The sequence below is a fragment of the Lissotriton vulgaris genome, chromosome 5, assembly GCF_964263255.1.
Source record: "Lissotriton vulgaris chromosome 5, aLisVul1.2, whole genome shotgun sequence".
Classification (NCBI taxonomy): Eukaryota; Metazoa; Chordata; class Amphibia; order Caudata; family Salamandridae; genus Lissotriton; species Lissotriton vulgaris.
This window is the reverse complement of record NC_141693.1, coordinates 1,195,400,075-1,195,427,675: the sequence shown is the minus strand read 5'-3', so window position 1 is coordinate 1,195,427,675 and position 27,601 is coordinate 1,195,400,075. Positions and strand designations below refer to the sequence as shown.

The following is a 27,601-nucleotide window of genomic DNA, read 5'->3' as shown; positions in this document are numbered from 1 at the left end:
AATTGAGCTGTCGATTCTGCCTGGCCCTCCCTCAATGGTGGACCATTACCCAACACCAGTACCAGGGGGGGCGGCTGCTGGGGGGAGATGTAAAGTCTGAATTCCAGTCACCAATGCCTCAGAAGCCGATCTTTCATCCCTCTGGTAATCATCGTGTGTGCCCCTCCCTAGCAGGATTCTATCTTGGCCTGTGGATGCTATATTAGGGTTGTCCTCTTGATGGTTTATTTTATCTCCCACTTCATTAGAATCTTTTATACTGAGATGACTTGGATTTCTATGGGCAGTTTTGCTAGGTGTACCAGCGGTTATACCAAGGGTTGTACCAGGGGTTATGACAATATGAATGTCAGGATTGATATACGGGGGATAGGCCAGATTAGGGAGCTCAGGCGTCGTTTTTGAGGCCATTGTGGGCGAATCTGTTCTACGCGTCTCTTGGTGAATTTGGGGCTCTAAGCCAGTCATTGATCCATCTTTACTAATAATGCCTCCGGAGCATGAAAGTTATTTTTAGCCTGGGATTCTAAGCCAGTTAATTTCCCTTCAATCTGGCTTAGCCTTAGTGAAATGTGATTCAGCATGGTGGAAACCAGAGTTTCTAGTCTCTGCCACATGGCCTCGTTCGAAAAAGGGCATGGAGTAAAGGTTAGTATATTCGTGCGACTTGGTCCATGTTGTTCTAATTCTATTTTTTCAACCCCCCCCCCCCCTTGCCCCCCATTTTGGTTGATCTCGGGGCTTTCGCTGGTTTCGGTCTCTGTGGGCCCCCGCCCCTCTTCCTTTTTACTGCAGGATCAGGAGTAGTTCCCAAGAGTTTTTTCACAGCTGCAGCCCTAGTGGATGCTCTTCGTGTGGTGCATGTCAATTCTGGATCTTGAGGTATAGATCCCGTAAATGTTTCGGTTTCAGTTTCCTTATCTGGTAAGAGGGGTTGGTTTGGGGTGATGTGAGATGTTGTGCCCCCCCAGAGAGGATCTTTTCTGGAAGATAGGCTCCAAAGAAAGGCGGCGTTCCGCCAATTCAATCTCATGTGCTAGAACTGAGGTCGCCCTGGTCAGGAAGGAGTCGAGTGTCCCCATAATGCTTCTGCCCAGATGGGCACTCTGTCCCTCATGCTTGCTCTTCCTGGTAGAGAACTCTGGTGCTGAATACAGTGCAAAAAATAATGCCACTAACGAGGAGTTGGTAGTAACAGTAGCAAATAATAATGAAACTACACACTGTACCTTCAGCAGTCACAGACTTTGGAGGGGGGGGCCCAGCCCAGCCTCTTTCGGGCTCCGACGGGTGCAGAAGGGCCCACCCTTGACCCGGGCTTCGCCCCTCTTTTAGTGCGTTTGTGCAGCGCTAGGACTTCTGGGCGCTTTAGTCCCCCTGCACCAGCCTGGATGTCAAGGAATCACTCCACAGGCACACTGGGATGTCCAAAAGCGGCTACGAGGTGCCGCGGGTCTGCGTCAATTTTTAGCGTGTTCATGCAGCTCTAGGACTTCTGGGCTCTGTAGTCCCCTTCCACCAGCCTGGTTGTCAAGCAATCCCTCCACGGGCTCACTGGGATGTTCAAAAGTGTAGTCCTATTGCTGGGATGGAACTTACCATCCCGCATACGTCCCTTCACTATAGCACAAGCTGCGCTATACTGTTGTTTACTCCCTATGGCAGGCTGAGCAGAACCATCAGTATAAATGATGTGTTCATATTTCTCTAGAGGCAAGATTTCATTCAGGAGAGGGTATTCTTGTTTGCACTGCAGGAATGCTTGTGTCTTCAATGTAGAATTGTACTTGTAATCTACATCTGTTGCAGTGAGAGAAGTAGTCCATTGTATCCATCGCAGTTGCAGTGCTTTTGCATTTAGAATGCTCGCTTTGGTAACAGCTTCTAAAGTTTGTACCGGGGTTACAACAATTATGTGTTTCCCCTGTGCTAGTGCTCTTTCTCTCACTACAGCAGTCTGAACTGCTGTCAGTATTTTTTCTGTTGCTGCGGATCAATTTCAGCACTTGTGTATTTATGTGAGTTGTATGCAATTGGGACTGTCTCACCTTCATTGAAAGTGATATATGTATATCCTGATAAACCCGGCTCACCAAGTTGGAAGAATTCACACATGTGTGCAAATGTTTAGATGATATCATGTCAGCCTGAACTGAACTGAGATTATCTGTGTATTGCTGTGTCCATTGATGTGATGTGAAATCAGGTCTGGTTAAGTCGTAGAAAGGTTTTACTTTTTCTGCGTAATCTAGAATATATGTTCTGCCAACATTTAGAAATCCTAATATGGATTGCAAACCTTTGAGAGTCTTTCGAAGTTGGAGCAGTGCACACTTTTCTAATAAGTTGGCTGCCAGGCTCTTACCATCACTTGATAGCTCATACCCCAAAAATAGGACATTGAGATGAGCAATTTTTGATTTCTTTAAATTGAATTTGTAGCCCAACTTGGCGAACCCCACAATTATGTTGTTCACCCTGCTCAAGTGTTCAAGTAATTCATTGTCCGTCAGATAGATATCATCTACATAGGGCACTGCCTCCTCATCGCATGTTTGTAATCTTTCTGACACTGTTGTCCAGAATAGCCCCAGGCACTTCTTATACGTTTGGGGCAAACAACGGAAGTGACGCTGGCAGAAAATGCTGCCAAATATCTGCTCTCTGGAGCTATATTCTGGCAGAAGAATCCATTCAAGATATCTGATGTTGTTTTGTATTTTTTACGCACAATGTTCCTAATTAACGCGGTACTATGTGCATTTTGAACTGCAAATGTTCATGTGCATGTGTTTAAATGTCGGTAATCTAATACTAGACGATATGAGTTATCAGGTGTCATTACGGGAAACAAAGGATTGTTCATGGGGGAGGTGCAAGTCTCAGTCACACCTTGGTATTCAAGTTGGTCTAGAATTTCATTTCCCTTTCTTTTTGCATCGGTTTTTAAAGGGTACTTTCTCTGTGGAGTAGGTTTTAATGGGATTTTGTAGTAGGTAGACTCCACGTCCCACCCTACATGGTTGCGTTATAATGCAGGAGCTAGTGCTAGTGCCCACTCCTGTGTATATGAATGTGTAGAAGATTCTGGACCGAGGTCGGAGAAAAATGACGCTTTCCCAGTTTGGGCAATTCATCGCAAACTCTGGTGGCCAGTCTCTTTCTGCTCGCAGTATGTCATATCCATATGATAAGTTCTCCCAAAAGAGACCTTTAACTTTTCTTGAGATGTCCTCCTCTATTTGATGTGCAATTTTGTGTAATCAACGAGGGACACTAACTCTCATATCAGGTGTTTCCACCATGATGTGCTCATTCAATACTGCTGTCACCAGAAAATCCTTCAGGTTCCGGCAAGCTATTGTTACTTCTGCCGCGCTGTCTAGCATCGTCAGAGCCCATTCCCCGTTCAGAAGCTGAGTCCTCAGTAAACTGGGCATGCCAAATTTTTAAGCCAGCTACTTTCTTCTTTTTGAATTGAGGTTTTGTTTTTCGGTTGCTCTTCGTGCTTGATAATATAATCTGAAGTGCAATGTGTTTCTCTTTTTGTCTTTGGTTCATCTTCAAGCTTTTGTTCTGATTGCCCGTCCTTTTCCAATATCTTTTTATGAACCCTGAAAGGAATGAAAGTAAACTGTATCAGTGTCCTGATATCTGTCAGGTTTCCTAATGTTATCACAAGTCCTAAGGGTATACCTCTTTTCAGCGGACTCCCGTTGGGGAGACCCACCCCTTGATCGTGAATTCTCTTCTGAATTGTTATTTTTAAATAGTTTGTTCTCTCGTTTCTATTTAGAAGAAACAGGTGCTTGCTTCAAGTTGTCCTTTTTGGGACTACCTGCCATCTGTGGCTTCCCTGCGTTGGTTCCAAATCATCTCTACCTAATGCAGTGTAGGTTTTGTCGATGATGTTTGGTAACTCTTGATCCTTATTTCTAGGTGCTATTTTCCTTAGGTGGCTGTGTATGACCACTGCTGCTGTCTCCCCTTTTATGTTGCTCAGCATTATTGCAGAGACTTGGGCAAAGTTACCCATCAGTTTCATCCCTAAGTCCAGGGCAGGTCCTGCCCTGTACTCATTCTGTATCTATTTCAATACATCACCGATATGGAAGGGGTAAGGTGTGTTCTGATGCAAACGTCACGAAAGATTGTTCCCCAGGTTGTACAATCGTCAATCGAGAGAACCATCCCCATTGGCAAGCGAATGGTTAGCATTCTGTGTTTTTCATGCGGACCGGTATGGGGGAATACTGCTTCCAGCTGTGCTATTTTTGGTGCAATCCAGAACATAATTTGCTCCAGTTTGGAAGGAATTGTGCCTATCACTGATTTCAGTGTCTGTGGTTTAATAGTAGGTGTGGTGTGATGTAGACCAGCTGGAGCATTTCTGGCAGCTTGGACTGTTGATGTTCTCATGACGAACTTGACAAAGAGTCTGTATACACTATGTCTTTGTATATTGTACGGACTTCATCCACTGGTAGTGTATCTTTCTTGGGATGTGGAGTGTATGTCGCTAAGCCCATCCAGGTCACTCCTTCTATGCTGAGCGGACCGAGTCTCACGAAAGATGTTGTGTGTGGGAGGGCACCTTTAAACAAGTTTCTCTGTTGCTGATAAGTTAACAGGACTTCAATGTCTTTGTATGCAATGTATTCATTTGGTGGTTCAACTACAATCTATATGTGAAACAATTTAGTCACTGGATCCGCAGGTGGGAACTGTACCCAAGAATAGAATACCTCTGATCCGAACATCTTATATGCCTCAATCACGATGGTAACACAGCCACCTTTTGCTGGTATGCTGTGTTCTAACAATTTCATAGTTACTGCATGACTGCAGTTTTCTGTGATGTTAAGAGCATTTGCAAATTCTTCTTCCCCCCGAGCTCACGCGAGGTCAGTCATTTTTTAAAAGAGAAGAGAAAAGTTAAGAGGTAGGGTTTTGCACAGACCTTTTATCCTTACAAGCTTGTAAACCCATCAGCCAATACACAGAGTATATCTGCTCAGCTAATACAGATCTCCTTTCCCACTTTAGATGTCTCTGGAAAGTGTGAGTAGGGCTTTCTCAGAACGCACGAGTGAACTACTCAGATTTTCACCGTTTAATATAGGAACCAAACCAACGTTGGCAACGCCAGGACCTGCACATCTTGGATGACCTAAACTGAGGGTTTGTTGTCCTAATTGCTTCAGGACACACCCACAGGATATGCCGTTAAACCAGCTAGCTCAACGGTTCCACTACCACCCCCTGTATCCTACAGTGGTGTAGGTAGTTTCTGGCAGCCACTGAACATGACAACCCTCATTCCTCATGGATCGTGGAAAACAGTACCGTAAGTTTCGCTCAGACACTCGTGCTTGCTTACTCTCAGAAAATACACAGGATGGCGATTAGGACGTATCAATAAGTAGTTATTAGTCCAGCTACAGCCTTGTGTAAAACATATGTGCTGCGACAATCAGGAGACAGAAGTATACAAAAGAGATTGCTAGTACCAATATAGTAAATAATAGGTCAATTTTTACCATAGTGCTAATAAGATGAACATAAGCAGTTCAAACAAAAACAGTAGCACTTGCATATCCCTAAAATGCACTCTCTAAGTAATTAGCCTAAGTGTACCTCACTTAGATCTGTATGTGTAGCATGTATATGCGTATATGTAGCAAAGAATCCCCTAGGGAAGAACCATCCAGTTAACCTGATGGTTGAGAACGAACGACCCCATTCTGCTTCGAGGATGACACTCCGCAAGTGATGTCAGACTGCTGTGTGCCGAAGATTCAGCATGCAGGAACCCGTGTCAGCTTGGAAGGAATTCTCCACTCATTTGCAGTTGGGAATAAGGGTCTTATATACTAGAGTGGTCACTCCAGGGTTTCTTCTAGAATCAATATATTTTACAAACAACCATAAATGTTTTGGGAATAATCATGAATGCTTTTCCAAACAAATGCGATCATGCACAACTGGCTGTTGGCCAAGGAGGAAAAAAGTGGTGACTCTTAAACAGAATAATTATACAATGCCTGGGGACATGTTTATGTACGTCAGGTACAGGGATTATGATAGAGTACTGAGAGCTTGGTGTCAAAGCGACAGGACCAGGCTACAAGGTAAAAGGTCACCTGTTTAGAATCATTATTGTCGTGTGGATGGGACAAATGTATGTAATGGGGTATACATGACAGGACTAGCCTAAAAGACATGACAATGCCTAGTAAGGATCATTTTGAGAGGGAGACGTTGCTAACGCGATAGCCTCCTCTTTCTACGGCCCTTTTTACTGTGTATCTATGTTCCGGGTACTGTGGTTCTTTACCCCTTCCTAGACGTAGAAAGACAGCAAAAAACCTTTGTCATCTAGTGGGATTTCCTCTCTCATGGGGGTCCAAAAGAGGGATAGCGCCTGAGATGCATTGTGTGTGGTGTGGTGTGGAAGAGTCTGGTCCTCTGGATAGGGTGTTGTTATATCGCTTGACGGTCCTTGATTGCAGCTGGAAACATTCTTGTTCGGGAATCACAACAGCAGTGTTTACCTTGAGCAGAAATCCTTCCCACTAGACATCAGGGAATTTCAAAGGGAACGCATTCCCTCCCCCTTAACCCAAAAACACAGGCTCCAGTCCACCCTGCAGTGAACAGCCTTTCCACTCGTCTTTTCTGCTGTCCTATCTGCGCCTTTTTTGTTTTTACAGCAAAGCCCACTAGGCAGCAGAGATGTGTTACTGTCTAGATCTGTCACTGTCTTTCTGCTATAAAGAAAGGGTCCCACTCCCCAAGCATAGCCACCAGCAGTACCATTGGGGTACTCTGTCATTTCTAATAATACCCTCCTGATGGAATTAATGCTAGGCGATTGCACAAGAACTGCAATCTCTCAGGAGCATCATTTTAAAGGAGAGGTTCTCCCATGTGTCTCCAACCATGGGATGCTGAATTTTACTAATTTTTTAGAGCACAAAATAAATCCCTGCTGGTCTTTTCACCACTCAGCAGTGCAATGCACTAATCTGCTGCCATTTCCCTCAGGATAGAAAACAGTTTAATCCCTGAGAACTTGCTCTGAGTTGGGCTTCCTTGCCAGTGTTGGCTCATTCCACCCATTCTAAATTATGGCATTCTGCTAATCTACCCCCTTCCCCGTGTAGGCCTATTGGGGTGGTATGTTTGCCCATGTGCCCATCCGGGCTGGGGAAATGCTCTTGGATGCTCTGAGGTTGTGCATTGAGGTGGCTCCTGTCCTTGGGGGGGGCTCTTTCATTTTTAGGTTTAAGTGTTTTTATTATTATCAACACAACAGAAAGAGACAGGACATACATAGCATTTATGATATCAGATCGTTGCGTCCAGGGTTGCATACACAGCATTAATTGTCCAAAAGGCATCTTAATTGAAAAACCCCTCTACAGCCACCCTTAAAGAGATATGGTATCACCGGAAACAAACCGTCCCTCTCCCCAAACACCCCCCCCCCAAAAAAACCCTCCTCAACCCCCCCCCCCCCCCCCATCCCCCTGTCCAGTGCGCAGGCCCGCCCTTCGTCCTCCACCCTGGTCTCCTTCATGCGAGAAAGAGCTAGTTCAATAATTATTCAAGAGGTTGGTTCTTCAGGTGTCGTAAACATCAAAAGGCGTAGGTATCTGGGGCATGTGATTTCCCTAAATTCGGCGAGCAGCAGAGACCGGAATGGTTGCCAGAGGTCATCAAATTGCTCTATGTCCCCCGCCACTGTAAGCGATAGTTTCTCCATCCCCAACACATGCCACATTCTATGAAGCCAGCCCATGATGGTAGGAAGAGTGGTAGTGCGCCAGTGTAGTAAGATGTTCTGTACTGCCGACCCCAGTGCGATTGCTATCTGTCTGCCCCTACTGGACTTAAGGGGATACAACAACTCGTTTGGGAGACCCAGCAATATATATGCTGGGAAGCGAGGCAGTTCAGTGTCAAAATGGGAGTTAACCTCATCTATCACCTCTTTCCAGTAAGATTCTAGGAGTGGACAGTCCCATAATATATGTGTCAGTGTGCCCACCTGTCCGCATCCCCTCCAGCAAGCGCTATCCCTATTCCGGTCCATCTCATGCATACGTTTTGGGGTGTAATACCAATAGGTGGAGACTTTAGTCAATGTGTCAGTGAGCCCCATATGGTATGCGGAGTGCCGTGCTCTGTATGAAATCTGCTCCCACTCTTTGTGACTCAATTGACTGCCCAATTCTCGCTCCCAGCGCTCCCTCCCGGATTATATAGATGTGAGGAAGGTGGTTGTAATAGTTTGTAAAGGTCTGTGATCAGTTTCGCATCCAACGAGCGAGTCATAAGCCACTTCTCATAAGGGAGGAGCCGTCTATCCGCTGCGTCTCGCACCTGTGGGTGCAGCGCCCAGTGGCGTACTTGCATATAGCGAAGCCTCTCGGTCTCCTGAAAGGAATATTCCTGTCGGAGGCGTGGGAAGGGAACGACACCCTCTGAGTCGTATATATGACACAGGGCCCGGCATCCAGCCGTTCTCCAATGAGTAAAGGCCCCTCTTTCAGTGCCCGGGGTGAAGTCTGGATTATCTACTATTGGTGTAAGTGGCGAGGGAAACGTGGTGAGATTGTGAGTGGTGTTTGTTGCATCCCATACCCGCAGGGGCACTCTGGTGACCAATGAGGCATAAATATTCGCGGGCCGGTTAGCTCGGCGAAGAAACAGCACCTCCTGTAAAGGCCGGCCTGCCACCGCCTGATCCTGGAAGAGCCAGTGCTTGTCTGATTCCCACCTGCTCCATTCTACCAGATAGCGCAACTGTGTTGCTTGAAAATACTTGCGGAGGTCCGGGATCCCGAGACCTCCAGCATCAGGGGCTAGCATTGAGAGTGACCTCCTCATTCTGGGTTTCCTGCCTTGCCAAATAAAACGCGCAAGATCTGCCTGGGTCTGTTGAATCCACCCAGCGGGCGGTTGGAGCGGTAGTGCGCGGAAGAGATACAGTATCTGGGGTAAGACCGTCATTTTAACTGCAGCTATTCTTCCCAACCAGGAGATGGTGCTGCGATTCCATCGCCCGAGCTCTTCCCGGATCTTCCTGCCCAGGACGGCGTAGTTGGCTGTTACCATAGCCAGCAGAGTAGGGGCCAACTGGATCCCCAGGTAAGGTACCAGCTCCGACGAACAAAGCATGGGGAACCTGCTCTGTAGATACGTCCTTGTGGCAGGTGCAAGGGATACGTCTAATGCCACCGATTTCCCCATGTTCATCTTAAAGCCTGCGACGGCAGCAAAGGTGTCTAATTCCTCAATGCAGACCGGGAGGGCGGTCCGGGGTGTATCCAGCGACAATATAATATCGTCAGCATAGAGGCTTATGGTGTGGGTAAAACCTCCAAACCGTATCCCCGTCGCTGCCGGGTTAGTGCGTATCCGTTGGGCAAAGGGCTCCATGTAAAGAGCGAAGAGTAGGAGCGAAAGTGGACACCCCTGTCTAGTGCCTCTCTCTATGCCAAAGTCCCGTGAACTGTAGCCGTTCACCCGCACCACCGCCATTGGGAATTTGTAGCAATTAAGGACTAGGGAGCGAAATTTCTCTCCAATGCCCGCCTTTAGTAGGACCTGTTCTACATATGGCCAGTGCACCCGGTCAAACGCCTTTTCGGCGTCCACCGCCAACATCATTCTTTCTCCGGGTATCCGGGATGCCTTCTCAATGAGGTGGACGATCCTTTTGGTGTTGTCCACCGTTTGCCTCCCAGGAACGAATCCCGCCTGATCCGGGTCTATAAATCCCGGCAAGTGGGGGGCCAATCGGGCCACGAGGATCCTGGTGTACAATTTAATGTCTACATTCAGGAGGGATATCGGCCGGTAAGAGCCGCATAGCGTCCGGTCTTTCCCCGGTTTGGGGATGACTGTAAGAGAGGCCCTCAGGAGGTCGGGTGGGATGGCCCCTGGGGCCGCGAACGAGTTAAATAGGCGAGTGAGGAACAGGGCTAGCTGTGCACAGAATGTTTTATAAAATAGGGACGTATACCCGTCCGGGCCCGGAGCATTGCCATGCTTGAGTTTGGCGATAGCAGAGATCACCTCCTCTATACAAATATCCCGTCTAAATGTGCAGCCTGCGAGGGGGCTAAGGACGGGAGGGTGACGGAGTCCAGGTATGCCATCATTGCAGGTTCATTCGGTGGATCCCCCGCATAGAGATTAGCGTAAAACCTTCGGAAGGTTTCGGCTATTTGGGCGTCCTCCGTAACCATCGACCCAGTGGGGTCAGAGACCTCCTGTACTATGTGTCGCTGGCGTTGCACCCGCAGCCTGTTTGCCAATAGGCGGCCACAACGATCCCCCCCTGTGTAATAGGCATGACGCAAACGTAATGCAGCGTATTCTGCGCGATCCATGTCTAGAGCCATCAGCAGTTTCCTCGCTCCCTTGAGGCCCCGTCCGGCGGTGTATTTGCTCGAGTTCGCGGACCCGTTGGGTGAGTTCCTCCCGTTTACTCTGCCTTTCCCTATTTTCAGCCGATGCGATGGCTATAAACTCCCCTCTGAGTACTGCCTTCAGGGCAGACCACCGTGTCGCTAGTGAAGTGTCGGGGTTATCATTGTGGGTCAGATACTCCTGAGTAGCCTCTGTTATGCGTTTAACCACCTCTTTTCTATGCAGTAATGTGTCCCTAAGGCGCCAAACCCTGGGAGGGCAAATCATCAGTGGCAGAGTTAGTGTAGCGAGTACCGGGGCGTGGTCCGATATGGAGATTACTCCCATCTCGGTCGCCGACGCCAATGCCCTCACCTGGGTCGTGACCAGGGGGTGGTCCAATCTCGCATATGTCTTGTGCGCATGGGAGTAGTATGAGTATTCTCTATCGGTAGGGTTCATGCAACGCCAGAGATCGTCTATTTCGGACAGCTGTGCTTTACACCCGGTTGAGAATTCCCCAGTCTGTGGGGTACGTTGCGCTGACCTATCCAGGGCTGAATCGAAGACCATATTAAAATCGCTTCCGATGACAATATGCATATCCGGTGAGGCAGTGATGTCCACCAACGCCGACCGTAAGAAGTGCTCCTGCTGGTCATTAGGGCAATACAGGGATCCAACCATGAACGGAAGTCCCCCAATCTTAAATCTGTAAGCAAGCAGTCTGCCTTTGTGTTCTGCATGTTTATGAAGGACCTCCCCCTTGAAATGTCGTGCCACTAGGATTGCCACCCCCGCGGTCTTGGTATTATTGGAGGAGAAAAATTGTGTCGGGAACTTATGGGAGCGTAGCCTATGGGAATCACTAGGTAGTAGGTGGGTCTCCTGAAGAAGACAGATATCTGCTTGTGTGTTCTGCTCTCCGTTTAACTGGGTTGTTGAGGCCCCGGACATTTAGGGTCACTATCTTAAGAGATGTAGGAGGCATGTAAAGTGTTGAAAGGAATAGCAGAAAACTCCCGCCGGAGCAGGGCAAAATGTACATATGCCGCTAACACGGCTAAGATCTGCATAGTGCACTGGACGGACCCCCCCCCCCCCCCCCCTTCCCCCCATTCCCCAACTTCCCTACCCTCAACAAAACCACCCCTCTCCCCCCTCCCTCCGCCCCGTGACCTTCAACAAGTCCCAGAACATCATAAACAACCCCAACATTCCCCACCTCCCTTCTCCCCTTTCCCGCAACAAGTCCCAAAAACTCATAGACCCAGTCCGGTCCCTCAAGGACAAGGCTGTGGTTGGTTATTGAAGTGGACGTCCGGCCACTGCACTCCCGTCCGCCCCCCGCCCCCGCTCCCCCAAACCTGCGTTATATAAAGGCTGCGTTGATCTCCCCCCGGAGTTGTCCTAAGCCGTCAGTGCGACTTCATTTGTGGCCGTGTCCCTGGCCGCCTCTTGTACCGCTCTGTCCATTCCAGCCCGGATAGTAGGCGAATCTGGCCGGGCGGACGAGGCAGAAGACTTGTGGTCCGGGATCCGCTGCCAACCGTCCCTGGTGTTGCGTCTGTGACGCGGTGTGTGTGGCTCTTCATCCGACGCAGTGATGCCCAGTACCTCGCACGTGTCCTGGAGGGATCGGAGCTGGTGCAGGGTGCAGTTCCATTGGAAGATAAGCCGGAAAGGGTGCCCCCATGAGTACTGTGTCCCATGGCTTCTCAGAAAGTCAGTCGCTATTTTGAATGTCTTGCGTTTTTGGGGCGTAATCGCAGATACGTCCTGGAAGAGTGCGACTGGGTGCCCTCGGAAATGCAACGACTGCTGTTTCCTAGCTTAACGGAGGATTCGCTCCTTAAGCGGGTAGTCCGGCAGGAAGGCCAGGATATCAGGTGGCGGCGCCGAAGTCCGTCGCGCCGGGCCTACTCTATGCGCCCTGTCTATCCTGATGGGAAAGTCCTCCGATTCCCCCAGTATTTCCCTGAACATGCTCTGTAGATACATGGCAATGTCCTCTCCTTCCTTGGATGGCACTCCCCGGACCCGTATATTGTTCCGGCAAGACCGGTTCTCGAGATCTTCATTGTGCGCCTGGAGGTCCAGTTGCTGATCCCGCAAGCGGAGCACTTCCTGCTGCAGTTGTACAATCTCATTATCTCTGGAGTGTCCGGTTTCTTCCATGGTAGCCACTCTCTCGCCCGGGCTATCTACTTCTCGCCGTACTTCTCTGACCTCTCCGGCTACCTCCTGTTTCAGTGTCTGGAAGTTGTCACGTAGGGAACTGAAGAGAGATTCCAGGAAGGATCTGGTGACTGGTGGTTCCCTTCCCTCTGCTTCCAGCGAGCTTCTCGAGGGGACCGGCGAGTGTTGCCCTTTGTCAGTTTTCGGTGGTCCTCTGTTCATCATTTCGGGTAGTGTCCGTTCCCCTTTGTTGTTCCCTCTGTTGCCAGCCATTGCCAAGGTTGGCGGTGCGTGGGCGGGACTGCCGGGGTGTCCAGGCCGCAGCAAGGAGCGGTGGTGTGCAGGCTAGTGTCTGACCGGGGGGACCGCCTCCTCGGGCTCTGCTATGCAGCCCACCTCCCTTGGCTGACGTCGTAGACCGTCCCTTCCTTCTGTGGTTCACCAATCCTCCCCAGGTGCAGTTTGTCATTTCGGGAGGCTGTGGTGGTGCAGTCGGGACCTCGGAGTCTCCCGCACCCGCGGTCCGAGACCTCTGGTCGGCGCACCGCTATGTCCTTTTCAGGCCTCCCACCGCTACTGCCGGCAAACTGTTCCCTTCGTCTTGAACACCTATGAGGCGATCAGCCCTGAGCCCCCTGGTGTGTCGCGTTGTGTTCCAACTCCCCAACGGGGTCACTCCTGGCGGTCTCAGCGGTCCTCTTACCCGTGCAGTCAGGGAGGCTCCGGAGAGTGGTCGCTGTCTCTTGGTTGCGTTTTTCAGCAGCCCAGCACCTTGGCGGGTTTGTCTTCTGGTGAGGCCTCGGGTCCGGGCCCAGGCTAGGCCGCTCGGTCTAGCTGTCGCCGAAAAGGTGGGGGATGGGCTGCTAATCCGTACCCAGGGCTTCGTCCCGCAGGTGTCGTCTCCGCCGGGGGTCCCTTCCGCTGTCGGCTCCGTCCTACCCCCAGCGTCGGGCCAGATCCGTGAGGGCCTGGTGTCTGTATGTGTCCTTCAGCTCAAGGTCGGCCGCAGCTTTGGATGCGTTCCAAGACGCTCCGCTGGTATGGCGGGGGCCGGATCACGCTCTACCCTCTCCGCCGGTTGTTTCACCACTGCACCCCTGGGGACCGGCCTCTACAATGCTCCCCGTATCTGCAAGCACCTCGTTTCCGGCCGCTCCTCTGCAGTCCGGTCCGCGGCAGGGGCCTAGGACGCCCGGTCTATAGGCCGCGTCCCGGGCCTTGCGTGAGGTCTTCCTGCTGGCTGGGTAGATCGGCGCTGCCGCCGGCTGCCTCCGGCTGCCTCCGGGCTTCTCTCTGTGCCTGGGTCTGACCTGGGGCGCCGCTGGTGTCTGTCTCTTGTTGGTTTCGGCCGCTCCTCGGCAGTCTGGTCTGCGGCAGGGGCCTGAGACACTCCGTCAGTAGGCCGCGTCCCCGGCCTTGCGTGAGGACTTTCTGCCGGCTGGGTATATCGGCGCCGCCGCCGGCTGCCTCTGGGCTTCTCTCAGTGCCTGGGTCTGACCTGGGGCGCCGCTGGTGTCTGTCTCTTGTTGGTGTCGGCCGCTCCACGGCAGTCTGATCTGCGGCAGGGGCCTGGGACGCCCCGTCAGTAGGCCGCGTCCCCGGCCTTGTGTGAGTGCTTCTGGCCGGTGGGGTATACCGGTGTTGCCGCCGGCGGGGTATACCGGCGTTGCCGCCGGCTGCTGCCGGGCGTCTCTCGGTGCCTGGGTCTGACCTGGGACTCCGCTGGTGCCTGTCCCTTGTCGTCGAGCGGTACGGAACCCCCGCCGCTACTCCTCACTTGTCCCGTTACCCCTCTTCTCGCCGGCGGGTCTCTGCGTGGAGCTTCGTCACAGCCGCCCTCCGGCCTCTGCCGCTCCCAAAAGTCCTCTGGCTGCGAACTCTGTGCAGAGCGGAGGTCTAGCAATAGATTGTCGGCTGCTCCTACAATTCCGCTACTGCCCCGCTACAGATCGGGGGGAGATCTGCGAGAATTTACGGCCTAGAGCCCTGGGGTCGGAGGAGCTCGCGGAGAGTGCGTCCGCTCACCTCGCCATCTTGGCCTCGCCCCGGCTCTTTCATTTTTGAAGACTGTTGTTGAAGGAGAATTGAATACACTTCTCTGGTTTCTTTCCCTGGACTATTTGACCTTTGTGTACGTGGACAGCTTCGTTCTCAAAATCTGGGCAGTGAGAAAGTGCCAAAATGGTTTGCTTCGCAGTTCAACAGAAGATCTACAAAGCAGGTAGTATAAACAGAGGATAACTGTGGGAGTGTCATTTGAGTATGGTGGACAGCACTGCAGCTTTAGACTGAATCGGAAAACATCTTATAGTGTGATAGGCATAAGGACTGAACTTTTGAACTTATGCAATTCATTGACTTGATGTTGCTTATTGAAACCATTATTTCTTAGGGGTTGTAGGGAACAATGATAGCCCTTGGAGCATGGAAATATGGGTGTTGAACAAACGAGGTATGTTTAGGTTTTGCCTGGCGAAAAGATGCGCTCTGCGCATCTTTTTCGCGCAGGCGAAAACCTCTTGAGATGTATACGGGAGACAGGAACGGCCTCCGTCTTTCATTGGCTAGCTCCATAAATGGAGGCTAGCCATTGGAAGACGGGCCTGTCCATCAATGCCGGACCAGATTCGGGGGCGTTCCCGAGAATTTTTGGCTTTTGGCTACGTCACGCGACATCAGCCAAAATCCGGGAACGCCCCCGAATCTGTTCCGGCATTGAGCCGGCACCCGCCTTCCTGCTTGTTTCCCCTTGCACTCGGGAATGTCTTCTCCGCCTGTCACTGCTGTTTGCCTCCATCTTTCTTCAACGTCTTTTCACACTCCTCTTACACAAAGTAAAGGCATTATTTCCTAGGTGCATTATGGCTTGTCTAGGCTTACTTTGGTTTGTACAGATGGAACGGTGTGCAGTGTCAGGGTAAATGGGCGAATAAGCACAGTAACAAAACACACACGTAATCGAGCTGAGCAGGAAAACGAGCACAAACACGAGAGCGAGAACTCCCCGAAGGCCGAAGCCAATTACCGACTGACCTGAGGTGAACATTAGCCACAAGAGAGACACGCAGCGGCATCAAACAGAGCAGGGTTCACTGGCTGGAGCATGGAGGATGCAAAGCCTATACAGACAGGGGCGAAGCTGTCCTTCGTGCAGCAAGTGGGGCGGCACCGGGGCACAGAGCAGTGAGGGACCCAGGGTCGTGAGGGGCCCGCTTCATCCACATTAGTGGCTGTATTTAATACCAAACCAAATCGCCTTGCTTGCATTAGCCCCTATGGCGCGTTGGCGCCCATGCTACGTCACTGCATGTGAGAATGAGCCAACAATGGAAGAACTGAGAACTAAAGAAAATAAGAACCGTGTGATATCCAGCTGCACACGGCAGGGCCAGCTCAAATACACACGATCACATTACGTCAAACTCCCAGCTGCAGACAAGCACCGGAGACTCCCCGAGGCTGCGCGGACAGAGCTCCAGGGTTCCCAGGTCCGTGTGCGAGCCCGCTCATCACAGCAGGGGTTTCATGTGCATCGTGGTACTTGCAGTCACGTTAATTCAATGGTAACCAGGGCTTTAAAAGGGGCGGAAAAAAATAAGTGTAGGTACTTATCAAATTGAGGTAGGGGAGTGGCTAATGGTCGGATCTATAGGCGGGGCATCCGTCAGATATTCATTGTCACTTGCTTTGCCCTTGTTAGTAGTCTCAAATTGACTATATGTGCAGATTCCCTCCGTACACGTGGCACAGCATATGAATGGTGAATAATGGCAAGTTGCTGCTATGAGCCACTGGAATATGTATGCAGCCAAATGCATTTAAAATGATCTTGAGCGAGCAGGGCTCGACAAATGTACTCGCCCGCTCGCAAATGCGAGTGAATTTTGTTCAGGTCGAGTCAGTTTCAAGGCCTACTTGACCGGCCTGGCGAGTGCTATCTGATAGGTGCAGTTACAGTTGAAGGCTCTAGGTGGCAGCGCATTGCGGTGCGGTGCGCGATGAAGGCTTTAGGGGGCAGCATGTTCATGCACGCACGCACGATAGGCGGAGTGCAGGTGGTGCGGTGCGCAGTTAAAGTCTTTAGGGGGCATCACACTGCCTATTGTTTGGAGGCCAGGGCCGTCAATCTTGTAGCGCGCGAAAGCGCTACCAATGACAGCCCTGGCCTGCCCCCGCGCTGTGCTGCTTAAAGTGCAGCAGTGACGTAGCACGCCACCACACGCGCTCTCCTCGGTGAAGTCGGGACTCAGTGGCAAAGTGCGGGACGATTTGGCAGAGGTGAGTTACTTTTAAATTTCTTTTCATTTACACGAGGCTCCGTCATGTTGTCTCACCTTAGGTCAGCCTCCGAGTCTACGTTTTCCTTTTCCAACAGCGTTAGCTTTCCTTTTTCAACAGCGGTAGGCTGGATGGGGTGGGGCCGGTTTTATGAGAGGGGGCCGGTTTTGTTGCAGGGACCGATGTCAGTTTAGTAGTATTAGACTGTTCCGTGTCTCTCCTCGTGAAATATTACATGACGATCGTCTATTCTTTTTTTTGTGTTCATCTCTGATGGAGTGCTTAGTGTTTTTCAGCTGGTTCCCTACTGTTGCTACCACCTGCCATCCTGCCATTGTCCGTGGTGTTGAGTGTTTTCCATGTTTCTTGCCCCAGCCACTCCCACCCTGTTGTCCGTCACTTGCCCCTTCACCTGCCGTTATCTGTATGCTTGCTCCCATCCCCTCTGTCCCACCCCTTGTTGTCTGCGTTGTTCTCTTGTAGGTCAGGCCTGCTGGGTGAGTCCGTGCCTGTTCGAATGCTTGGTGAGCAGTGCAGGGAGTTGAAGGTTATCATGGCTTGTTGTTTTTACGTTATAAGAAAAATTAATTCTGATCATTTTTGTGAGCCTTCATTCATAGGACTAGCTGAATAACTGGTGAAAGCTTGTGCAGCAAAATCCTCGTTTGCCCATTTCAATCGGTAGAAAATTGAAGGCAGTACATCTTACAACCACGCTCCTTCTGTGTGTTTTTCACGTCACAGGGAACCATGTGTTTATATGTGTATTTTTGTAACTTGCATAGAAAGTTATTTTAATGTCTAGATACTGTGCTGGTGGGGGTCTGAAGTTGCTATCTGTATCATGGCAGGGCAAAGAAGTGCTCTGAAGATGGCAGACTGCCTTGACTAACTCGACTTTAATTTGGGTCATTATTTTCAAAAGTGGTAACCTAGTTGTCCAACAATTCGTGTAGAAGAAACGTGACCTCACTTTGCAGCACCAACATTTTTAAAAATCTTTTTAACTAGAGTAAACTACTTTCTGGGCGTTGCACACCTTTAATGTGGTATACGTTTTGTAAAACGCACTTGTTAAACCTCTGCACATTCTGGTTACTCCGATCACCTGTACTGCATTGATAGAAAGTGGTGCGCTTCTGAAGCATTACATTCCGGCACTGGGACATTAATGATTCAGACAATTGTTCCTCTTCTTTGCCGCAGACATTTTCTAGAGTATCAAGTTGACTTTCTTTGTGACCAGGGTGTACAAGTTGCGCAAATGAGCTCCTAAACTTTCCTTGTCGTCCAACCCACATTAGCAATGTGAATGTTTTTGTATACCGTACATGTGCAAAAGCGCGTTTTTTTGGTGACTGTTCTGTAATGGTTGAGACATTGCGGTAAAAGATTGGCCTCTTTTGTAGTGTTACATTACTTTTTCTGAATGTAAGTGTGATCAGTTTCTGCCTATCTGTTGTGCCAGTTACCACCTACCCCTAAATGACATTTGTATTGAGCACCGTCGCACTGCTGCTGTTCCTGCGGTTCCTGTAGCATGTGCTAGAATAGCGTGTTAAAACCTTTCTTTTTCTGAGTGCATAAGACGCATGAAGGTGCAAGGGTCTGCCGTACACCCAAACAGTAGGGAGCATTACATTGAAAGGTGACTGTCTCCTGCAGACGGAAAGCCGGCCACATACTTAGGGATCCATGCAATCTCACTCCTGCAACTGCTGAGTGCTAATACTCACTCTCTTTCTGCACTGAGGTGTGTAGTATATCCTCATTTAGGCTTTGCGACGCTCTGCAGAGATATGCAGAGTCTTGGAAAGATGTTGCTGGCACCAGGGTAATTTCGAATTTGTATTGTGGACCCTTTCTACACCCCATTGAGCCAAACCACCAGCATTGAAGAACAAGGGTGTAGAGACACCCCACAGGACTCGATTGTCTCCCCTTATACACATAAAGCCCTTAGACCTAAGTGTTATCTTAGAGAGCGCTTTTAGGCCTTCTTTGGTTTCCTAGCTCAAGCAGTGTATTAGATGAAATGGGGCCAAACAGAAAAGTGGCAAGCTCTCTCAGAAGCGTACTTGACGTTCCTGGTATGATTTCCAATCCCCCCCGTCCCCCTCTGTTTGGCTGTGCAGAGTTGACTGTTGCTCTGTTGAGAGGAAGGCCTGTAGGATCCTTTTGAAATTGGCTGAATGAGATGACTTTGGCATGTTTAAAATGCCTCTGAAGAGTGACTTGTTGATTCAACTTTGTACAATGTGGCGTCGAAAAAGGACAGCTGACGTTTCAAGATTCCAGGGTCCATGCATGAGGGACCTACCCAGCCCAGATTTATGCTTTGCGTTATAAGATCCAGTGTAGTTTTTGAATAAACAGGGCCTCAAGTCCCAGAATGCAATGCCTGTGAAACTTGAGTCCTATGGAGGTACGAGGGCAGTGCCTGCACTTGAAAGGGAAGGTATGGAGTTTGAGGAGGAGGGTGGAAGGGTTGTTGGTGGTGATGATCTCACAGCTATGATGGCCACATCATGTTTCCTCACCTTCATTGCTTGATTTTGCTTGCAAGACAGTGTGACCATGAAGGTGCGGCTTGTGCAGATTGTGTGACCACTTGACTAATTACCACCCAGTTTCCCCCCAAAAAGTAGTTTAGGCCCAGAGTTAGGCTTTGGGAGGGGGAAGCGTCAGGCAGACCTTTTACTGACCAGGTATAAGCCTCCCCCATATTAGAACCACCCGCAATACTCAAGAGCAGACTAGTCTCAATAGTGAGTAGTTATTTTAGAAGCTGCACTGGTGTTGCACATCGTTCAGTACCTACCATTAGAGCGCATTTCCAAATTGGGGTGCTTTTGTGCGAACCTGAGAGTGCCACACTGAGTTACAGATCTGATGCATACAAATTTATATTGGAACCATCATATGTTATAATTATTGAAAGCAAATGTTATAAGCCAGTATAGTTTTGTACAAACACATGGGTAAATTTTTAAATTAGTTACAGTGAGTTTTGTTTTTGATTCTAGCTCAAAGCGGACAGAAGCAGTCAGTGAGTCAGAAGTGCTGGCTAACTAGTGAGGACAAGGCAGACAACAGGCAGAGAGTGCAGCAGCTGCAATGGCAGACATCAGGTTGTGGTTGGCCGGAAAAACTGGAGCTAAAACTCCAATGAATAATGCAGGAGAGAGTTCAGCAGTTGGAAAAAGGAGATTAGAAGAAATCCACCAAAAGCAAAGGGAGTATGATCAAAAAAAAAGACAGAGAGTTGTACAACAGAAATGGCTTGAAGATTTCAAGTGGGCAGTGATTGAAGAACAGGAAAGTAATGGAGCTGCTGCTGACCTAGTTGAACCCAGTTTTAAAAAATCTCAAGTTTTGTATTGTGGAGTTTGCAGGAAATTTCCTCATCTTGCAGATACTAAGTCTTCCCTATATGTTGGTGTGACAGAAAAATTCAAAAGGGAGACGTTGGAATGGCACCACAAGAGCAAATTGCATGAAAAATGCATATTACATGAAGCTGCAATTCAAAAGCCACAGGAGACCTGCATAGCCAAATCGATCACAAAAATGCATGAAAAAAATATCCGGCACTTAAACATTTTATTTAATACAGCCTATTATATCGCTAAACAAGGTGAGGCTTTTATTAAATTTCCAAAACTCTGCTCACTGCAGAAAAAGAACAATCCTGAGTGGAATTTCGAAAATTATATGACTGATCATGCATGCCGTAACTTTGTAATAGCAATTTCCGAGACCCTAAAAATGTCAATTCGATCCCAAATAGAAAATGCTAGGTTCATCAGTGTTCTGTCAGATGGGTCAACTGACAAAGGAATTCAGGAACAGGAACTTATTTATGTACGATTTGTTTGTGAAGGCACCCTTGTTACCCATCTGTGTGACATTGTCAGCATGAAAAACTCCACTGCGTCCGGAGTGAAAAATGCTATTATGGTTGGCCTGGAAAGCATGGGCATATCTCTGGATATTCTGAGCCAGAAATGCATTGGTCTGAATACAGATGGAGCTGCTGTGAACCTCGGTACAAAATCTGGTGCTGTGAAGCAGCTACTGGACGAAGTCTCCAAGCATCAAGGATGGGACAATTGCAATCACATTGCAGTTGTGCACTGTGTAGCTCACAACCTAGAGCTTGCTGTGTGTGATGTTAAAAAAAAGAGTTCATACATATCCAAATTTGAAGAGGTGCTCAAAGGATGTTTCAAACTATATTATTATTCACCTAAGCGGAGAAGGGAACTTAAAGAGATAGCTGATAATCTGGAAGAGCAGTTACAACATTTTGGTGGCTTGCAGCAAATCAGATGGGTAGCAAGTCAGCACAGGGCAGTAACAGCGCTTAAGACAAACTGGGAAGCTACAGTACTTCATCTTGAGCACCTTGCTACTGGTACTGATGAATATTCAAACAAAGCCAAAGGATTGCTTCATGACATGAAGTCGGAGAAGTTTCTTTATTTCTTGCACTTCATGATAGACTTCACAGAGCTGCTTCAGCAAGTGTCTAAGGCATTTCAACAAGAAGATACTCTTATTTCTGAAGTTGCAAGAAGAATCGAGGTGCTTCAACAGAAGCTAATACTGCTGAAAACAAAGCCAGGAAAAGCACTAACACAATTTCAATTGCTTTTTAAAGATGGAAATTTCGCAGGGGTCCCGTTACTAACACAGGCAAAGCCTGCTAGAAAAGGCAGCTCTAATGAAACTAGTGTCAAGGAAGACACTATTGAGTTAATAGAGAATGCTCTTTCATTTATGAGTGACCGCTTTCTGAAGCACATCTCAGGCAAGCCGCATTCTTTGTTTAACATTTTTGATTTTACTTTGTGGCCAGACTCTGTTGAAAAGATTAGAGTTTTTGGGGATCAAGAATTTGAGGACCTTGTACAGTACTACAAAAAGGTACTTACTGATGAAGAAATTGAGTCTGCCCCTGGAGAGTGGCTAGATTTTAAACTGTACGTCTTTCATCGGAGGTTGTTGCAGCCTGTATCCCTCTTCACTCAGCTATTGAAAAAACGCCCAGAAGAAGTTAAACATGTCCTTCCAATTTTAGAAATCATGCTTTCCATCAGTCCAACAACAGCAATATGTGAACGGGGGTTTAGCAGCATGAACCGAATAAAAAATGAGCTCCGTACGTCCCTTAAAAGTGACACCATGTCTGCTTTAATGCGAATCCAAGTAGATGGGCCAGAGTTAGACACTTTTGATCCAAACCCAGCCGTTTTGCATTGGCTTTCAGCAAATCCAGGAACAAGACATATTATGGGCCACAAACATCCTTGTCAAAACAACACTAGTGTTGTTACTGACTCAGAAGATAGCGACTCAGTTTAATGCTACTCTGTTCAAATCAGCACCATTTTCCTTAACAACTTGTGCATTTATGTGTTTTACCATTCACTGTGGTGTCTGAATACTTCTGACAATTTGCAATGGTGGCAGCTGTTTGTCTCCTTTCGAGACACTGACTCTCATTCACAGACCTGTGTTGAATCCATCATCGTTCTTTAGTTCACTGTTCGCCACCCCAGTTCAGGACTGGCTATGCAAATCAGTCTTGACCAATTTATTAAATAAAACTTCTAACAATTTGCCATGGAGCTGTTTGTCTCCTTTCGAGACACTGACTCCCAGTCACAGACCTGGGTTGAATCCATCATCGTTCTTTAGCTCACTGTTCACCACCCCAGTTCAGGACTGGCTATGGAAATTAGTCTTGATGACCCCTGTGCCTCATTGGAACAGTCCAGCCCGAACTGCCAAGCCATGGACTCCTGACCCGGCCCGTGGCACTTTTTTTCATACAAATTAAACACTGCCACAGCTACAGCAATGTAAATGAAACTTTGAGGACTTGGCAGCATAAACGGATTACAAAATGAGCTACATTCATCTGCTGACGGAGCGCTAATGCTGTATTTTGAAAGAACAAGCACTAGTGACTCTGGCCATAAAGTTATTTCAAAGGGAAGCAGGACAGAAGGCAGCGATCTGAAGAACGCAAAGTCCTTAGCCTCAGTCTGAGCATCAACTTCCTCACCACAAGTAAGTGCCAGCCTGATATGTATTACATGTTAAAGTTAAGGTATTTTTTTTGCCATGTATGTTCGCAGAAACCTTCCCCACAGCACTTTGATACACACATAGGGAGGTAAATGGATGAAATTTGCCGTTTATTTGGGTGGCCAACGTTTTCCTGGGTTGTTGGCGCTGCATATGTTTTGAAAAAAGTCCATTATGCGATCAATTGTGGGTCGAGTGCATTGCTGTTAGGTCGAGTAGAAAAGTCTACTCACTCGACCTGCAGGTCAAGTGAGATTTTTTAGATTTGTCGAGCCCTGGCGAGGCAAACGGAAGCCACAAGTAAATTCGGCTCATCAATAGCAAACAAAGACCCAGGCTCGGACATCTTAGATGCCCGTGTACACACACTCGGAACACCAAGCACAAGCATGCCTATGCAGTTTATTATACACAGCCGTTCTACATATACATATTTATACATGCTTACACTCCACTAGGCTCCTCAATTGTATTGCCATAATTAATATGCTTGTTGTTTATTTAATTAAGGGTTCACTCACAGTGGGGGGAGGTTAATGTACTGTAGACCTGTACTTGTTTATATCTGTATCTAGCCCTGCACTAAACTAACCATAAAAATAGCACCAGGCGTTGGGTGGTACACATTTAAACGCAGAGACCATTTGAGATTCAGGATTCTTGCAGACACGTGCGCTTCTAGGAAGTCTGACTATTAACTACGTTAGCTGTCTGTCTGGACGACCTGCCATCCATTCTTCAAAGACACCCACAAAAACGATGCACCGAGAGAGTGGGCTACGGTTTAGCCCCGTTCAGCCGTTGCCTTCCACACAGTGTTCATTCTTTGCCATTGGGGGGAAGGGCTGTCATCAAGGCCGTGGCATTTCGTGTATGGTGACATTTCCATTAGGTTTTGGTGAAGGGGACCGGAGTAGTCCTATTTATTAGACTACAAATGTATTGTGACTCGGGCCTTGAAATTGAGAGCCAATAAGTGTTGTTTAACTAATTTACTTTGCTGAAACAACAACAACATTTTAATTACTCGTTTTTAGCTTTTTTTGTTTGGAAATTGTGTTTTGTTGGAAGGCATCAACATTCATAAAGACAGAGTTCTAGTCACTGATTGCCCCTTAACTTGTTTATGGATTTATGGCATTTTTGTTTGCAATGTAAATACTTCCATGTGTATAAACCTTCTTGAAAGTGCAACAAAAACGATAACACATTGTAAAACATATCTACTCTATGCAACATTTGGATGTGCATGCCTTTGAAGTAGACCGTATCAGACTCTGTTTCATAACACTCTTCTTTGAAGGTACACCTTGAATCTGCTAATGCAATCTGTTCAGCAAAGATACCCTACCCTACTTCCAGCCTCCAAACTGTTTAGCCAAAAATGTTGCTTTTCTGGGATTTTCTTTCTAGGACAGCTGGGGGCAACACACACAAAGTGGTCCAAATATTACCAAATAATTCAGAGTGCAGATTCAGAGTCAGAGTGCAGATTCAGAGTGCAGAGTCAGAGTGCAGAGTCAGAGTGCAGACTCAGAGTGCAGAGTGCAGATTCAGAGTGCAGATTCAGAGTGCAGAGTGCAGATTCAGAGTGCAGATTCAGAGTGCAGATTCAGAGTGCAGATTCAGAGTGCAGATTCAGAGTGCAGAGTGCAGATTCAGAGTGCAGATTCAGAGTGCAGATTCAGAGTGCAGAGAGCAGATTCAGAGTGCAGAGTGCAGATTCAGAGTGCAGAGTGCAGATTCAGAGTGCAGATTCAGAGTGCAGAGTGCAGATTCAGAGTGCAGATTCAGAGTGCAGAGTGCAGATTCAGAGTGCAGAGTGCAGATTCAAAGTGCAGAGTGCAGATTCAGAGTGCAGATTCAGAGTGCAGAGTGCAGATTCAGAGTGCAGAGTGCAGATTCAGAGTGCAGATTCAGAGTGCAGAGTGCAGATTCAGAGTGCAGAGTGCAGATTCAGAGTGCAGATTCAATCAATCAATCAAAGACATTTATAGAGCGCACTACTTACCCGTAGGGTCTCAAGGCCCTTGGGGGGGGTTGCCGTTACTGCTCGAACAGCCAGGTCTTCAGCTTCTTCCTGAAGGAGAGGTGGTCTTGGGTCAGGCGCAGGTCGGGAGGGAGGGAGTTCCAGGTCTTGGCGGCCAGGTAGGAGAAGGACCTTCCTCCTGTTGTCGCTCTTCGGATGCGGGGGACAGCGGCGAGGGCGTGGCTGGCTGATCGGAGGTGGCGTTTGGGAGCGTAGAAGTTGACGCGGTTGTTGAGGTAGCTCGGGCCTTGATCGTGAAGGGCTTTGTGTGCGTGGGTGAGGAGACGGAAGGTGATTCTCTTGTTGACCGGGAGCCAGTGCAGGTCTCTCAGATGTCTGGAGATGTGGCTGTTGCGTGGGATGTCGAGGATGAGTCTGGCTGAGGCGTTCTGGATCCGCTGGAGTCTCTTCTGGAGCTTGGCGGTGGTTCCGGCGTAGAGGGCGTTGCCGTAGTCCAGTCGGCTGGTGACGAGGGCCTGGGTGACGGTCTTCCTGGTCTCGGTGGGGATCCACCAGAAGATCTTCCGTAGCATGCGCAGGATGTTGAAGCACGATGAGGAGACGGCGTTGACTTGTCTGGTCATGGAGAGGGAGGAGTCCAGGATGAAGCCCAGGTTGCGTGCGTGGTCTGTCGGTTTGGGTGCGGTGCCCAGGGCGGGGGGCCACCAGGAGTCGTCCCAGGCGGAGGGCGAGGAGCCCAGGATGAGGACCTCCGTCTTGTCTGAGTTCAGTTTCAGGCGGCTGGTCGTCATCCACTCGGCTACATCTTTCATCCCTTCGTGCAGATTGGCTCTGGCGGCGGCGGGGTCGTTGGTCAGGGAGAGGATCAGCTGGGTGTCGTCGGCGTAGGAGATTATGTTGAGGTTGTGTTGGCGTGCGATGGCCGCGAGGGGGCTCATGTAGACGTTGAAGAGGGTGGGGCTCAGAGAGGATCCTTGGGGGACGCCGCAGATGACTTCGGTGGCCTCTGACTTGTACGGTGGTAGGCGGACTCTCTGTGTTCTTCCGTCGAGGAAGGAGATGATCCATTCCAGTGCCTTCTCCTGGATTCCGACGTTGCTGAGGCGCTGCACTAGGGTGCGGTGGCAGACCGTGTTGAATGCCGTGGAGAGGTCTAGGAGGATGAGGGCCGCTGTGTCTCCGTTGTCCATCAGGGCTCGGATGTCGTCGGTGGCAGCGATGAGGGCGGTCTCGGTGCTGTGGTTGGCTCGGAAGCCAGACTGTGAGGGGTCGAGGGATCCATTCGTCTTGAGGAAGGCGGCCAGCTGTTTGTTGACGGTCTTCTCGATGACTTTGGCTGGAAACGGGAGGAGCGAGATGGGGCGGTAATTCTTGAGTTCGGTGGGGTCCGCTGTGGGTTTCTTGAGTAGAGCGCTGAGTTCGGCGTGCTTCCAGCTCTCAGGGAAGGTTGCGGTGTCGAAGGAGGTGTTGATAATGTCCCGTAGGTGGGGTGCGATGATAGCGTCGGCTTTGTTGAAGACGTGTGAGGGCAGGGGTCGGTCGGAGATCCGGAGTGGACGGAGTTCATCATGCGGACCGTGTCTTCGGTGCTGATCGGAGTCCAGGCGCGGAGGGTGGTGGTGGGTGGCGTTGCTGCGGTCGTGGCGTGCGTTGGTTGACTGCTGAAGCTGTTGTGTATGTCCGCGATCTTGTTGTGGAAGTAGGAGGCGAGGGAGTTGCAGAGGTCTTGCGATGGGGTGATGTCGTTGTTTCCTGCGCTGGGGTTGGAGAGCTCTTTCACAATGTTAAAGAGTTCCTTGCAGTTGTGTGCGTTGTTGTCCAGCCGGTCCTTGAAAGCAGTTTTCTTGGCGGTGCGGATCATCTGGTGGTGCTTCCGGGTGGCGAGCTTGAGGGTGGTCATGTTGTTCGGTGTAGGTTCCCTTCTCCAGACTTTCTCGAGGGCTCGGCAGTTCTTCTTGGAGCTCTTGAGTTCGTCGGTGAACCATGGTGCTTTCTTGCTGCCGGGTCTGCTGGGTGGGGTCCTCAGAGGGGCGAGTTCGTCCGCGCAGTTGCTGATCCACTTCGTGAGGTTGTCGGCGGCCTGGCTGGGGTTCGCTGAGCTGGCAGGTGGGTGCTGGCTCAGGGAGGCGGCGAGTTGGTCGGCTGTGATCTTGTTCCAGCTTCTACGGGCAACCTGTTGCTGGTGGTGGTGGATCGTCGTTCTTTTGAAGGTGAAGTGGACGCAGCTGTGGTCCGTCCAGTGGAGTCCTGTGGCGTGGCTGAAGGTGATGTCTGTGCTGGATGAGAAGACGGCGTCGAGTGTGTGTCCGGCGAGGTGGGTGGGGGTGGACACCAGCTGCTTGAGTCCAAGGTTGGCGAGGTTGTCGAGCAGTGTGCTGGTGTTGCGGTCGTTGTTGTTCTCCAGGTGGAAGTTGAGGTCCCCCAGGAGGATGTAGTCAGCGGAGCGGAGGGCGTGCGGGCTGATGAAGTCGGCGATGTCCTCGCTGAATTGAGTGCGTGGTCCCGGGGGTCGGTAGATCAGGGTGCCTCTGAGGGTGGTCTTCGGGTCGGTGTGGATCTGGAAATGCAGGTGTTCGGCGGTGGTTAGGGTGTCGTCGGTGCTAGTCGTGATGCGGACGGTGTTCCTGTGGATGATGG

General features: G+C 49.4%; 1 protein-coding gene and 1 pseudogene across 2 annotated transcripts in view; one reads left to right on the top strand and one right to left on the bottom strand.

Annotated features, from left to right (window-relative positions):
* LOC147712256 (disintegrin and metalloproteinase domain-containing protein 9-like) overlaps positions 1–27,601 on the bottom strand; it is a 1,115,055-nt gene that overhangs the window by 91,127 nt on the left and 996,327 nt on the right. The window lies entirely within an intron of this gene.
* On the top strand, positions 17,145–21,086 carry LOC147712258 (zinc finger protein 862-like; annotated as a pseudogene). Its single transcript, XR_015295742.1, has one exon. The product of XR_015295742.1 is annotated as a zinc finger protein 862-like (transcript).